Below are 16,036 nucleotides of genomic sequence, written 5' to 3'. Positions count from 1 at the left end.
AATTTTTCATTGCTTGGATTTTTATTTTTAAGCTTTCTCAGCCCAAGCAAATGCTTTTGCTCTGACAGCATTTAATAACAAGTTTGACCTTGGAGTGTCTAGGTTTAAATGATTTCAGAGTACACTGCAGCAGAAAAATCAGGGGCCAGGGATTCTCTTTCTTATTTGAATTTTATTATTTGGGGAGAAAGGGGAATCCCTCGCTTCACAGAAGAAATTACTTTTGAGCCACAGTGTGAAGACTTTTTGCATGAGTGCATGAAGAGCCACAACTTTTTATGCTTACTGCGGTTGTTATATGATTGTCACCATACTCAAAAGTAACTTAGCTACCTCCTCCTGGGAGTATCCCTGCAAATACAGTAAGGAAAGGTGAGAAGAACTCATTTGTATTTCGTCTGTATTGGAGAAGGACAGCTTGAGCATCATCCCTTCCTGTGACAGTCCTGTGGGCTCATACAGCTCAAAGAAGTTTTGAGAGACTGCAACCCAGCCCTTTCCTTTTCTAGTGGATTCACATCCAACATTCCCTCTATGGAACCCACCCTCATTATCAAGCATTATTCCCAAAGGTACAGGTTGTAATGAAGAACTACCATTGACTACAGTTCGCTGTGTTCATCATGTGTGGATTGAAGCATATACAATTCTTTATATCTGAAGGACCAAACATGCAAGTATTTAACATAGGTAAATAAGCTTCCAAAATGTAACCTATTTATCTATTTTGGACTTTTTTTATTATTGATTTCCTATAAGACCCACATAAACTTTGAGAAATACTAAAGACAGGCACAGAGTTACCTATTTCATTTTAATGCTAAGCAAGAACAAAAATTAACTTCTGTTGCTGAATAGAAAAAGTTACCATGGTGTCAAAGTACTTTTTGGTATGTTTGTCTGAGTTATTACATCATTCAAAGCTTTAATCATCTTTGGCTAGAGCTGCATTAATCTTTTTTCCCCCCTAAAATAATACCATCCCAACTACAACACTGCAGATACAACAGCAGGACATGGTTCCTGACAGTCTAATCATTGGTTCATCTAACCATATTCACAGGGAGTCAATGTTGCTGTTAAGTCTCTGTCCTTCCCCATTCTAAAAAGCCACCAAGTGAGCTGTTTCACTAGTAATAAAAATGGAAAAATGCCACAAAAGAATTTATTGTCAACAGATCTGCAGAGAAAAGCAACACTGCAGACAGAATATTGATTGCTGCAGGAAAAGGCATTTCAGATGTGCTGTGCATTAGAGTATACAAACCCTATTATGTAACATGAAATAATGTTACATTTTATGGACATCCTCTTTCCACAGAAAAAAATGCTCTCCAAATTCATGGTTTATTAACGCTCTGTACTGATCTAAAGCAATTTGACTGCATATGACATGTTAACTATAGTAACTATTATACAAATAAAAGGTGTTGATCCCCATATAGGACATTCTTCTTTTACAAGTAAGCACAAAGTGTATACAAATTCTACAAAACATTGTTTTCTTGGTGCATCATAGAAACTCACAAATAGGAGAGGGGAAAATGAAGACATAAAAAACCAAAAATTGAACCACAGACAAATCACGTAATTTGACCTTTGTGTTCTCTGTCCTGGAAAATAAAGATTATTAAAGAAATTATACTCCTTTAGTTGTTCATAGATCATCTTCCATTAGGTAATGAGATTTCCTATTCAAACCTCTCAATAACTGTGATTTACATTTAGAGTTACAGTTTACCAATGACACTCATATGTATTTTTTAAATTGTGTATTTAACTCCCAATACTTGCAAAGCCACTGAGATTCACAAATGACAACTACAAGCTCTTCCCTAGAGGCCCCACAGGGAGAAGTGCACAAGGGCTGGTGTCCTCCATTGGCACTGTCCTCACCCACAAGCAGATAGATTCTCTCTATTTGTTGTCCTCAGGGGGGAAGAACCACCTCCCCTGAGCCAAGCAGTGCTCTTCCAAACACAGCAAGCTGGTGCTGGCTGCCTCAGCCCAAGGACAGGTTCCTGGCCTGGGGAACACTTGTCCACCAAGTCACCCCCCAAGTATTTTTCTGCAAAGCTGCTTCCCAGCTGCTCGGCCTCCAAAACTGCACTGGCACAGGGGATTATTCCTCCCCAGGCACAGGACTCCACATTCCGCTTCGGCGAACTTCATAACATTCTTGTTTGGACATTTCTCCAGCCTCCCAAGATCCCGCAACTATCTGATGTGTCTTCATTTCCAATACATACAGGCAACATACAAGTCTATGACAGCAATGACACTCAACTTTATGAACAAGCTTTTCATCAAACAAATATTACTTTCTGCAGTAGAGACAGTCTTTGTGTATAATTGATTTGTGCCTGCACTTAAAAATGTCTTTTGAAATCTATATTATAACTAATACTGTCACATAATACGAAGCAACACTTTTAATTTAAAGTTAATTATTTTCCATTATTCAACATTAGTAGACAAGGCAAGAACTCTAGCTTAGTGCCAGAACATAAAAGAAGTTTTTCTGAACTTATAATACATGGGTTTAACAGCTTAATGTCAAGAAGCAATACTGTAAATTAAAAACTAAGTAAAAGGATTATAGTATCTCATATTTAGAAATTTCACATGACTATAGATAATTAAGTGAAATATTTTTACAGCATTGTCCTGAAATTTGCAATTATGAAGTATTTTTATAGCAATAGCACAGTGTTCGTAATAACACTTCAGACATAACATTACTATAGCATTTGAAACTCTTACTACAATCTACTGCATTTTTCAAGGTTTTGTAGGAGGTATTTCTATTTCTCTCTTCCTTTTATCATCACTACAAGACAGCTCACTTCACTTAGCTTATCTAAAACACAGCAGGAATTGGTAAATCACAGGTATGACACGGAGCCTCATTCATTGCAGGTATGAAAAGGTGCTACTTTTGAGGCCTCGTTCAACTGACTGTTTCAGAAATAGAAACCACATGTGGGCTACACAATTCTTTGCAGCTACTCCAAATTTGAAGAATAAAAACTCTTCATAAGATAAGCAAAATGAGTGCTGACTTTCTGCAAATGCAAGTTTTCAAAATAAACAAAACACTTGAAAATGAGCACCACCTAATTTTGAAGGTATTTATCCTCCAAGTGCTAAACTTCAGAGATGAAGAACTGAGATCCCTTAGAGAGACTACAGAAGAAATTTATAATACCATTTTGAGTCTTTGTGTATTCCTTATGCTTCAGATTATGCTTATTCAGAAACCTCTGTAAAAAATTTACCCACAGCAAAGAGTTCCTCCTGGAAAGTTCCCATTAGAAGTGCTCCATAATCTACATTCTCACACAGATTCGAATTTGCACTTACCCTTCTCCCTTTACCAGCTTGGGTTATTGTGGCTCATCTTCTCTTTGAAGTCTTTGGAGCTGTCCAGGTGGCTTTAACATCCCCATCTCTTTCAAGAAGTGTTGTTATATATTCTCTCCTTAAACAGATTATCGGGTACTCTCCTAAAGAACAACAAAAAAAAGTAGTTTCACGTTTTTTATATAAGTGTGTCCTTGTTAAACTAAGACTCATCCACAACAACGAATCCCTGTCCCAATAAGATGCATGATGTTCTTCCTTGCTCCCTTCCCTTGGCCCATTTGCTACTGTTTGGAATGTTTCACCAGACCTTAGTGTTCTCTTATGAGTTTGAGCATTGAAGATAAATGTGACACGTGTGTATAATTATATATATACACCTCATTACTGCCTCTTAACTGAGGAAAGACCTGATGGCATTTAATTACTTTAGCCTGCCTAACTCTATAGTTCTTTTAGCGTTATGAGATATTTAAAGAAACCAACTCACACTTCTGCCAAAGCATGAGACCTGAAGTCCACAAAACCTGTGACATAAATTACCACATTCGCAGCATATGGTTGTTTTTTTGACAGAATGTGTTCAGATCTATTCAGTCACTCAATCACTCCTCCCTTCATAGTGCACAGATTGCAATCATTTGATAGCTTCATATCCCACATTTAACATAACTGCTGATTGAAACAATCAATCTTATTTTAAAAATATATACACACACACTGCATATGCAGTGTAACAGACCATTGGCAATATGCTTAAAGAACTTTCAATCACATTAATTAATAACAAATAAGCAGTACAGGTTTATGCCTATGGAAGTCAGAACGTCCCTGCACACAGACAGATGAACCGCAGCATCCAAGGCCCTTCAGCAGGCACAGGAAGTTTACAAAATAATTGCCCTTTAGTCATTACAAGATTACTTTTATTTTAATGGATGCTGGTGTGTGAAGGAGAATATAGAACCAAATTTTATTTCTGATATGTCTACATCAATAAAGGTGCCTAATTAAGGTATTCATTAAAGTATACAAAGTTAACTTAACAGGAAAAATCTAGAGAGGACTATTACATTTCCCCATTAAACTAATTTAATTTCATTGTAACGCAAATTCTAATAAGATGATATTATTAACTAGTTCAATTTCAAAATGTCTTATCATGTTTATTTTTATTATGTTACTAAGCAGAGCAGCAATTGACTTAATTTATTTTATTAAATAACGTTTCTCAATCCGTTTAAAAAGGGACAATGGCCTATTTCTTTCCTTAGGCCATTAGTGTGCTGCCATTTTAAACAATGGATTACTGTTCAGGTTTTCACCAGTTTCACAGACAAGCATTCAAAACTACGCATGCTTTTTTACTCAAATCAGTCATTTGGTCTGCGGTTATATCATTTATGAGTGTTAATAACTCTTGTCATTATGAATAGGGAAAATTGCTACAGTTCAGTTTTTTCTTTCTTTCTTGCAGCTTTTAGAAATAGACAACATAGACATTTCCATTATGATTTAAAATTATTATTGATGAAAAACTACAAAGCTATGTTTAACATTCTTCCAAAATGGAAAGAGATGAAATTTCCTTCATAACAAATTAAGGTACTGTTTTCTGTAATGTTATACTCAGAACACAGAAAACATAACACATAATGTTCCTTTCACAAAATCAGAACACCCTTGTCTAAAATCTGGCTGCAGCTGGCTGACATTAAACAGTCCTGTAAAGTTACGCACAGTTTGCTAATCCTGGGGCTTCAGAGCTGCAGCTTTTCATCCCTGGGGTCCTCAGGCACTGCAAGTATCACCACCGTCCAGAGCAGTGTTCCGACCAGTGACACCTCTCCATCACTGGCAGTGATGGAGAAGAGCTGGACATCACCCCACCACTGCCAGCCGCATTAGCCAGCGAAAGGAGTTTAACCTTGTCTGAACACTCTAGAGCAGGACCCTGATAAATACTGAGACCACAAGAAAGGACACAAGTAAAGTTGTAATGCCTGCAAGCTGAATCAAATACATCCCAAACATGCCTCAGTACCTCGGCAGTGGTAATTCTTGCCTCTTCCTCCCTTATTACCATTGGTACATTCTACCACCACTTCACCTGCAACTTCTCCCTTGTGTATTTAACCTCTCAGATATCCAGCTCTGCATGGTGAAGCTTCATCAGGTTCTCTGTACTTGATCTCATCTGATCTGCTAAATATTGATCTATTTAACATAGTATATGCATTAGAAAAATCAATACTAAGTTTTGAGGTCCAATCTATTGATATGGTTCAAAACCCAGAAGAAGGTCACTCCATGTCAAATGAGGATATAACATAGTAAAAAACAAGCTACTTCTGTCAGTAATGGACAAGTGATTTTCCTTCCAACAGCAGATCTTTGGTTAACAACCGATATCACACATTACCTCGTAGCATGCTAACTTTGATTGTACACTGAATCAATGCTAATGAGACATTACTAACTGACGTAGCCACTCAATATGAATTATAAGCTTTGTACTCTTTATCCTTAGACATGAACCATTGACCAAGTCTCAGGCTAAGTCTGGACCCAGCCACCCCTAGGCTCCAGAAGGAGTTTAGAAAGCCAGGGAGTCCACTCTGAATCTCGTGACTCTGTGGGAGGGTTTTCCTTACCCTTATATGTCTCCAGGCTCTGTGTGAATCATTATTACTGAATTCTACCTCGATTTTCCTTTGTATGTTCCTTCCGTGCAGTAATTAATAAGGCGAAACTTACCCTCAAACTTACTGAACCTTGTCAAATCTCTGTTAAATTTTGTTAAATTCCATCAAATTCACTGAACTTTGTAAGAATATTATTTTACCTCAATAAAACACACTGTTCCTTTTGTCTTTTGAGTGATGTACATTCCACTCATCTGCCACAGACCCTAATTCAACAAACAAAATACTGTTCTAACAGTTAACACAACATAAATGTTTATTTCTTTTTGAAATTTTAAAAAAAACCAACAAACCCACACATAAAAATAAGTATTTGCATAAGCCAAGGATTTACACTATTCCTACATTTCTTTTAGTTCAGTCCAGAAAATCTCAAAACTAAACATTTTGGTCACAGAGGTCATATCAGTTTAAGAGCTTCCATCTGCTCTGCTACATTGATTTTCTAATGCACATAACATGTTCAAATGAATATAGTCAATAGTTCAGCAGACCAGACAAATCAGAGACCAGAGATGCTGCAAAGATTATCCTGATGCTTCACCAATCACAAGTATGGCCTAATGTCAGGAGATTAAAGGGATTTAATGTAATGTCAAGGGATTAAGTTCCGTACTTCATTACAAGTACAGTTAAACACTTAATAAGCAATTATAAGCACCAAAATATGCCAGGAAATACATAAAACTGAAAATAATAATTTTGAGGAAAACCGTATTCTAAGTGTGAATCAGCAATTAAAATCTCGGGCAATCTCACCTGCACCTCCCCTAATGGGGCAAACAGGGAAGAGGCTAAAAACATGAACGCTAAAGAAGAGAACAACACAAGATCTCACCCAACTTGTAACAAAACTCAGAACTCTGTTCAATGAGTCAGGCATAATATTTCTTGATAATCTGGTACCTTTACTGTGGCTCATACGATACATCTACTGTTCATTGTCAGAGTTTAATTGCTAAAGAAAAATGGAAAAAGCCAACATTATGAACTTGTTTCAGCACAAAGTCTTAAGAAAGACCTTTCTCCACTACAAAATTAATTGATAATTTCAAATGTAAATAGAAATGTTCCTCAAACCAGACATTACTTTGTTTGTTTGTTGGTTTTAAGGAAAAAGGTTGCCAGGGCCAGTGTTTATGGACGCTGAACCACAGTGCTGGACTGGTATTGACACGAAGCTCCAGCACACCCTCCTCTGAAAATGAACATTGACTTCAATTAACCTGCCTACATAAATAATCACCACAGTCTATTCACACACAGAAGCCAGAATAGGAGATTTCATAGTATTATTTATTATCAAGTTAGTTTTGCAGCTGTGTGAAAGAGCTGAGATTTTGTTTCCCCAGTGGAAGTTATACTTTTTAAGTGTCTTTCCCCTACTGATACCTAGCTCAGAAAAACATTACAACATAAAACACTCCTCTCTGAAATAGTGGTTATCTGATGACATAAACTTCTCATACTCCTCTTTAAGCAAAGACTCAAAAATAGCAATATAATATCAAGATGTATAAAACAAATACTTTAAGCATCAATAATAAGTTTAGAATTACAAGTGTAATTAACTGAGAGCAGCCTATGTCATGCATTGGTTACACACACCTGCAGTTCAAGCATTTGTCTTCCTACTTCAGGGCAGTATTTCTAAACTCCCTCCTATGGCTCTGGCTTGTCACAAACACTGATGCAGTTGTTGCTGCAGATCCACCTCATTTGTTTCAGTTCTTTTTCCCAGCAGACAAGCAGATCTGGAATTTGAATTTACTTCAGGACTTGGCATTATATATCTGAGTATATAAGTAAATAAATTGCTGGTTTACTCTCATTATTGTTGTTGTTGGACAAATATAGGAACAACTGTTCACCTCTGTGTACTGCATGAGGAAGATTTGTTTGCAATGATCTCTAGCAAGAAAACACAGAGTTATTTTGATATCATTTACGATAAAGACTCCAATTAGTTTCACTGATGCAATCTACATGCTCATTTCCAGGAGTGGTGGAGCGAAAAAATTTCCTCACACAAATCCATTTGTGCGAGCCAGTGATGGACAACACCCATCCATCACAGTGCTAGATATTCAACACCTCAGAAATAAATAACAGAATACTACAAAAAAGTACTGGTAAACACTATAATGCTGCAAATGCTGATATATTTTCACAGAAGTCAAATTCAACATAGAATACAATTCATTAAGTAAATGCAAGGCAATGTGAATGTCGACTTCTCAAAATACACAAGTGGCAGCCAAAAAAAAGCAACGACTAGTATATCTTCAGCAGAAGGTTACAGAAGTATCAGTTCTACCTGGACCCCCATCCCCAACTCCCAGTAACATCAGCAGGACTGGCAGAGGTGCCCATTAACATCCCACTGATTCTGTACATGTATGAACTACATAATCTGGAAAAGAGGAGATTCAACAGGTTGTCTGGAGGACAGGGAGGAAGAGACAGTTACATAATGAAATCTTAGTAGTTGTAAAAATTCTAATCATCAGCAGCATATTATAGCACTTCTTTAAGCTTCCGTAGAAATTTTTCTTAACCAAATGCTGTAGATCAAATTCTGATTCTAGAGATCCTGCAGTAACTCAGCCAGTTTTGTTTGGCGTAATACAAATGCAGTTTACAGAAGAACCAGATTCAGCGTGTTTACAAAGGTTGTTCAATGTCTTCACTGTTCTCTTATATGTAGGAGTTCCACTCTGCAAGGCCAGTAAATGTCTTGGTGAGTTATACTGGCGTAAGTTCCTTGGCAATCCCAGTTTCTTCTTGAAGTACTTTAACTGGTTGGATAAAATACATTTTAATATTCAGTTGTTTTTTTTGCCTACAAAGTGTCTACCATCTACAGAGTTGCTGTGTGTTTTCCAAGTACTTAATCTCAAAGTGAAAAGAAGCCCAAAGAAATGGCTCTGCTTGCAATTTAAAAGGAAGATCAAAACATGTATTCTTCCCCTGGAATTTTGCCCTGCCTCTATGAGTACTGGGGGAAAGTACTTGAAACTAGTAACAGTACAGAAAATATTTCTTTTTTGGTTGTTCACGTAGCTGTCAGGCTTTCTCAAAAAGAAAAATCAAGCCAAAAAATATCTTTAGTAAAGGTACCTACCAACCTGAAAACTCACTCCTTATCCTTTAGTGAACAATTTGTTACGGAGACTTTGTACTCCTGCCTTCTAATTGACACTTTATATCCAGAATGTTTTTCTCTTTGAAAATATCCTGTCAGGCAGGACTTACATACTTACTTCAGGTAGAATTCTGAAGGACAGTGTATATTCTCCTAGTTTCACAAAATAAAGATAGCTCGCACAGGTCAGAACATTTCTTTGGGGTGTTATCAAATGCCCAGATTCCCAAAGGGCCTGTTCATATCCCCAGAAGATACTACAGCTCAGAAGACACGTACACCCTTCTCAAACAACCCATTCACTTACACGTTCTGTCTACAAGGCAAACTAGTGGAAAATAAATGCTCTGTGCAAGACAGTTGTGCTGTCCTCTTTATCCTCACCCAAACTTATAAAGACAATAATACATGGGAAATCTGTCAGGAATTCTCTAAGGTAGGACTGTGGCCAAAGATAAAGTCTTACACAACTTAAACCCTCCTCTGTTTCTGGCCTACTTCTGAGCAGCTCAGTGACTCTTGTAACATTGCCAATAACCTTACAGGTTCAAGGAAACAAAAACAAACTGCATGATACTTCTTTTACCTTTACTTCTCTCTATTTCAGGATTCCTTAGGAAACTTCAACACTGCTTTAAAATGTCACCAATCTAGAATTATTTAACCAACACTAATACTTGCTGTTTTCACCTCTTTCGCCAACTTCAACATTCTCCAAGAACTTATTAAAATATTTTTTATTTTAATCAAGCTTAGAGCTCTTCGGTTTGTCTTTTTTTCCCTGTATTTTAACTATCACCATTAAGTACTTTAATAGCATACCGTCAGACTCTACATAATTTGAAATATTCAGTAAATTCAGTGCCACGGCTGTGCTGTAAGTCACTTCTTGCACAACAGCTGCATTTCTAACTGTGACACTTCATTCACAGAACAAGGACTACGCTCATGAGAATTCCACTCATCCCTTCAAATGACTTCAGTTTAAAGATAAGGAATCAAAAATGGAAAGTATTTCACTAAAAATTAAAAAAATACCACTATTTCTCATATTTCTTGAAATTATTACTTGGAGCTTACTTTTGTCTCAATTCTGGGATGCAGAGAAGAGTAAGAAAAAGTCACCCTGTGTAGCTCAAGGCAATAGCATTAAGTGTACAATTTCAGACTTGATGGTCAGAACATGTTAACCTGACATACAGTAGACAATCTCACTTGTAAGAGACCGAACCCATTTAGAAGCAAAAAACCTGTTGGAGGGGAAGTTTTCATTTACCATATATCTAAAATTATTTATATTTACTGATTTGTGGGAATATAACTATTTAATTATAGGGGTAGAAAAAAAATAGGCACAAGAGTTTTGATTTTCCAAGACACTGAAACTTCAGACATCATTTATTTTTGTTCAAGTTGGGTTTGAAACACCCATCATCATTGGATCACAGAATGTACAGGAAAAACTAGAGTTTCCCATATACTTAGAATAAATACTAAGATTTCAAGTCTGTTTATTAAAAAAGTACCTATCAATGTAACAAAACGAAATTAAAAATAAACATTAAATTCATTTTACAATATATCAGTTCTTTACTTCCTATTATGATTACATGAATCTAAGTCACTTTTTCATTCAAAATACCAGAACCATACATTTTAATATAATCTCTAATCATACAGTGACATCATACATAGCAAGATATTTCATGCTCTGTAGAGTAAAAAATGTAGGTCAGGACCCACAGGCTACAGTCTAGCGATGCGGCTGTGAGTTTAACATATTATTCTTTGGGGAAAATAATAACGCAACTTCACACACAAGTCAACGATCCTCAAACATTCTGATTTCTTAAGAATAAAGGAGACTGACACCTCATGCCTGATTGGTGTGAATGTCGCCCTACTAGATGGAAAAAGTTTTCAGTAGGAAAGCAAGTGGAAAACGTTAAAGTTTTGACTTGTTGTAAATGAAATACATTACAATGGATCAGGAGAACCATAATTGATGCTGAAAACAGACAGTCAGTTCATCTACCTGTACATTTTACCGATACAAACCTCCTTTCTGCTCTGACAGGTTTGCACTCCATTGGTATAACTGACCGACTCCCAAAGAATAACAAGGATTACCACCATCTCTTACTTAAGCTATGAGGGACTCTGTTCCATCTAACAGCACACAATTTTATCCCAGTGTCTCCAGCGATGATAGCTCAAGGGAGATAATAAAACCAGAAACTTTTTCATGAGAATTAACATGGGACCTGCCTCTGAAGTTCTGGTTAAGGTTTCTCTCTCTCTACCACTTGTATACAGAGACATATTTCTTGTACCTGTGGAGATCTCAGGGGGCAAAGGTGTATACATCACAGAGTTGCAGGACAAACCACATTATATTAAGGAAAACATTTTGAAAATTTATTTTATATTGTTTATAGCTGCAGTATTTTTACACACAATATCTAATAGTACCTAATGTATCCTCATTTAATCAGCATTATCCCTCTACACAGCAATAACAGTATACGTAGGATGCACTCAATTAAACCCAACCTTTCCTTCTTCCTAACACTCAAAAATGCTTCCAAACTAGCGATGGATTAATGGCAGCACCATGTCTGTTATCACGTCACACAAGCACAGTCATACAATAGCAATCAGCTCAGAAAGATGGAATATTACAGATATTTTTTGTTATAGAAGATCCATTCAGCTCCTAAATCATATTCCTCATCTGAATCAAGCACATGAACTGCAGTCTAGACAACCACATCTTGGTGAATACTCAATTTAATCATCAGGCTGGGTATTGGTGAGGAAAAGACCTTGCACTAGCTTTAATTTCTAATAGAAAAATTAGCAAAGATATTGAGAAATACATAGTGAATGAAAAAGGTCAGTTTGAATATACAGATTCTAAATCAGGTAGTTGTTTTGTCAGAACCATTATAAAATTTAACAGAACACAAATCTGTGTAAATAACAGAAAACACTTCAGTTCAACATTAGGCCACCAACCATTAGAAATTATCTATTTGCTTTTCTCAATAAAAAATGTGCATAAAAAACTTCTGGCTACTACTGAGCAACTCTCAGCTTCATAAAGCACAATTTGATAGGTAGAATAAGAGATTTCTGTTGCTGTTTCGGTTGGGTGGGTTTTGTTTCTTTGTTTTTGTTTGTTGTTTATATTTGTTTTGTTTGGGTTTTTTTAAACCTTCACTGATTTTAAATACGCTTGCTCCCCTGGTAAACTCTTGTCGTAGGTTTTATTTACGTCTCAAAATGTTAGATTTATTTTGATCTTAAACCGAAAGTGGAGTAGATTACAACTGAAAAACATAAATAAAAGTTCAAGTAAGAAAGGCACTGAACAAAATGACAGTAGCAAAACTTCACCGTCTACTAGAGTTCACATTAAGGCTCATGATCCAAATAGATTCCCACGTTCTTCAGAGATCCCTTGGGAAAGAGAAAGAAAGAACACCTAAAATATAGATGGTCACATCTCCTCTTTCTTCAGTTAATGTTTAAATTCCAATATCTTGTCTGTGATTCAAAACTTTTGGGCACTTACATGTTACGAGTGCCAGAGTATAGGCTGACTGCTTATGAGACCTTGCCACACTACATGTAACAGGTTTTCCTTCACACCATTCAGTCAAATATCACAGTGCATTCTGGAAATCAGATGAAATTAAGCACACGGCTATTTGGCCACTACAAGGAACAAACTTCCCAATCTATCCACTCAGTAATTTAAAGCCACTTCATTACAGCAGTGCCTTTTAAAAAGTAATAACATTATGAGTGCTTCTAGTTAAACTATTAAGTTGGTCTTTTCTTCCAATTAAATTTACTCACTTATTACGAAGACACGACCGTATTTGAAACTGAAATTGTCCCCATCCTAAGAACGCTTCCAGGTTTTTTCCAGAGAACTTATTTTAACACTTCAACATGAAAAATCTGCTCATGTGAAGATAAAATGCAACAGCAGAGCAGCATCAACATGTGCAAGGTCACTGGTTCTTCTATGGTTCAGTCAGAGCACTACAAATTATTTGTCTAATGTGCAAATTGCTGAGTTACTAATTGTGAGATTCACAACACTTTTAAGCACTGCAAAAGTCAAGCCCCAGCTTCCCCACTCTACAAGACACAAACGGAAGTCAGATCATTTTCATGTGCCCTATAAAATTTCAGTCACATACACTTCAGTCCTCAGAACACACCAAATGTCTTGACCATTTACTGAAAGTACAGATTTTAAGAAAGGTTAAAGCCTCAATTCACAAAACAAAGACTAAAAGGAAAAGAAATAAAGAAAAAATGAGGAGGAACGCCTGAGGCACTGCTTTCATTCTGAAAGACGAGGAAGAATGAGACTCTTAAAATTACCAGCCAGGTGACTTTTACAAATAACAGGTTGTACAGATATCAAGTCCACTTTAAATCTCCAAGTCTTTTCTTGCTGTTTGTAGTAATAGGAGTACCTTAAAAAGATACTAAATGTATCTAAGGAAATACTTTTACTTCCCCTACTTTTATTAGCCTTATCTTTGGTTTTACTAAATTACACCAACCCAAATTTAGATGCTTTTTTACATTCAATAACATTACTTAATTATATTTCTTTCCTAATACAGGTGCACTTTTCACCAAATATATTGCGCTCAACACTTGGACATAAATGCATTTGCTCAAAATAACATCAGTTACATCTGCGTATTTATTTAATATGCCAAACACAGTTAAATTCATAGAATTTGCTAAAACGATAATCACACAAGAGCTTCAGAAATTAACGGTTACTACCTGAAGATATGACAGCATAAATAGTAAGTACTGCTTTTAGAAATATAAGTATTTTTTTAATGATGACTTAATGCCAGTAGAACTCCATGTATTCTGTACAGGACAGAAATTTTCTTCCAAGATGTGGATTTGCATCAATATATGGAATTGCATCAATATATGGAATTGCAAATAGTTAGATGTACAAAATCAAGTGGCTCTAGCCTTTGGTCCTGCCCTTTGCACAACACAGAAGTCCTACATGTTCAGTAGTCTACATAATGATGCACAGGTAGACGTTAGTATTTCAAGTCTTAGGGCAGTACTAGCAAATTAACTGATAAGTTGATATATATCAAATTTGTTCTTTCTTAACATGTTAGAATTAAAATACTGGGGAGGTAGAGATGAGTCACTTACAGAAAATTTTTACTGTGGTGTGGCCTGAAAGCTTAGAGCCAAGGTAGCTGTTAATATAAACAGGAAAGACCTGCTGACTGTAGCACAGTTTTGTCCACATTCATTATATGTCTATGTAATCATTGTCTAATATTATAGAAACACCTCTTTTTATAAGCAGAAAATGGGATTCTTAGTCTCACAACTCCTTTACTCTCTTATTTATAGAATCTACTTATTCTAGCTAGAAAAGAAAAAGCAGACTGACAATCAGTTTATCCCAAGCTGTTCCAAAATCATGTAGTCACTTCATTTCAAGTGTGACTAGTTTGAATATAAGGAAAGTGGTGGCATGGAAATAGCTGTTGACAGGCTTCCACCTGTGGGAAATGGGAAACACATGCACTGTTTTAGGGTATTGTCATGAAACAGCCACACGAGTCTCCAGAGTCTCTTTCAGGATTCCACAGAGATATCAGAAGGCTCAAAACTTTCATTTCTCCAAGGTTTTGATTAGAAGAAATGCATTCAAATTCAAACACTCCAATAAACAAGCAGGCGAGCAGAGTTAGTTACAAGTCCTCAAGGTACTACAAACCAGGTAAGAGTCTAGTGTTCCTCAAAACTACTAAATTCAACATAAATGCATTCTTTACTGTAATGTAATGCTTAATTACTTTTTTAATTTGCACTGCTATGAATACCTTCAAAGAATACGTGCCCTAGAAACAGTCATTATCAAATGCTGGTCATTAAAAACCTGTTGTGGCTAACCAATGATAGCTGAACTTTAGCTGTATTACTTTATACTATTTACTACTCCAGACACTTAAGATCAACATTTATTTAAGCAGTTATGTACTAAGCAAGTATGTTAAAACAGGTTTCCTTGAACAGAAACCTGGGAAATGTTAGGCATGTTTTCAGATCAAGTCATCCATTTAGTTTCTAGGCACACATACCAACAGATGTCCAAACAAGTATCTACATGTTAGAGGGTGCTTGGCTGTATCGAAATATTGCTATTTTGACAAAATAAAACTTGTGATTCCAGTCTGCATCTTAATAAAGCTCAGCTGTTGAAAGTTAAAACCTTTCGGTGTCTTTAGGGAGCTGCAAACAAGGAAGTTCTTGATCTCAACACAATTTCTAACTTCCCCACTCATAACAGCTATGACACTGGATAATCAACTACTATTCTGAGTGCAAACATGCTTTAACTTTCTCATTTAAACTTGCTCACTCTAAAGAACTGAACTTCACCTGCAGCCATCACTTCTATCCTAATCAGAGTGAAACAACAACAATAAAAATCTCAAAAAAGGACCATGACAACAGTTCTGTCTCAAGAAAACATCCACGGGTACCAAAAACAAGAGCTATAAACTTCATGACAAAAAATGTAACCACTGTCATCCATTCCTTGTACAGTTTGGTTGTAGCCACTGACATGTCTCAAACACTTGATTTCATAAAAGATTGTTTAAAAAATTCCAGCTGATACGCACTGCTCTGTTCTTTCAATGAGTTTTTTCACTTAAAAAATTGAATTGACATAATCAATTCATAAGGGTAAAAGTGAATTAAATTTATTTTCATTTTGGCCTGAAGTCATAAAAACGAGCAA

General features: G+C 36.2%; 1 long non-coding RNA gene across 17 annotated transcripts in view; it reads right to left on the bottom strand.

Moving 5' to 3' along the window:
- LOC136106144 (uncharacterized) overlaps window positions 1-16,036 on the bottom strand; it is a 474,182-nt gene that overhangs the window by 426,696 nt on the left and 31,450 nt on the right. For all 17 annotated transcript variants that reach the window (XR_011740879.1, XR_011740870.1, XR_011740872.1 and 14 more), the window contains exon 2: window positions 3,364-3,506. This is a non-coding gene — a long non-coding RNA (uncharacterized lncRNA). The remainder of the gene's footprint in view (window positions 1-3,363; window positions 3,507-16,036) is intronic.

This window comes from Patagioenas fasciata, chromosome 11 (genome assembly GCF_037038585.1).
Source record: "Patagioenas fasciata isolate bPatFas1 chromosome 11, bPatFas1.hap1, whole genome shotgun sequence".
Classification (NCBI taxonomy): Eukaryota; Metazoa; Chordata; class Aves; order Columbiformes; family Columbidae; genus Patagioenas; species Patagioenas fasciata.
This window is presented reverse-complemented; position numbering and strand designations above follow the sequence as displayed.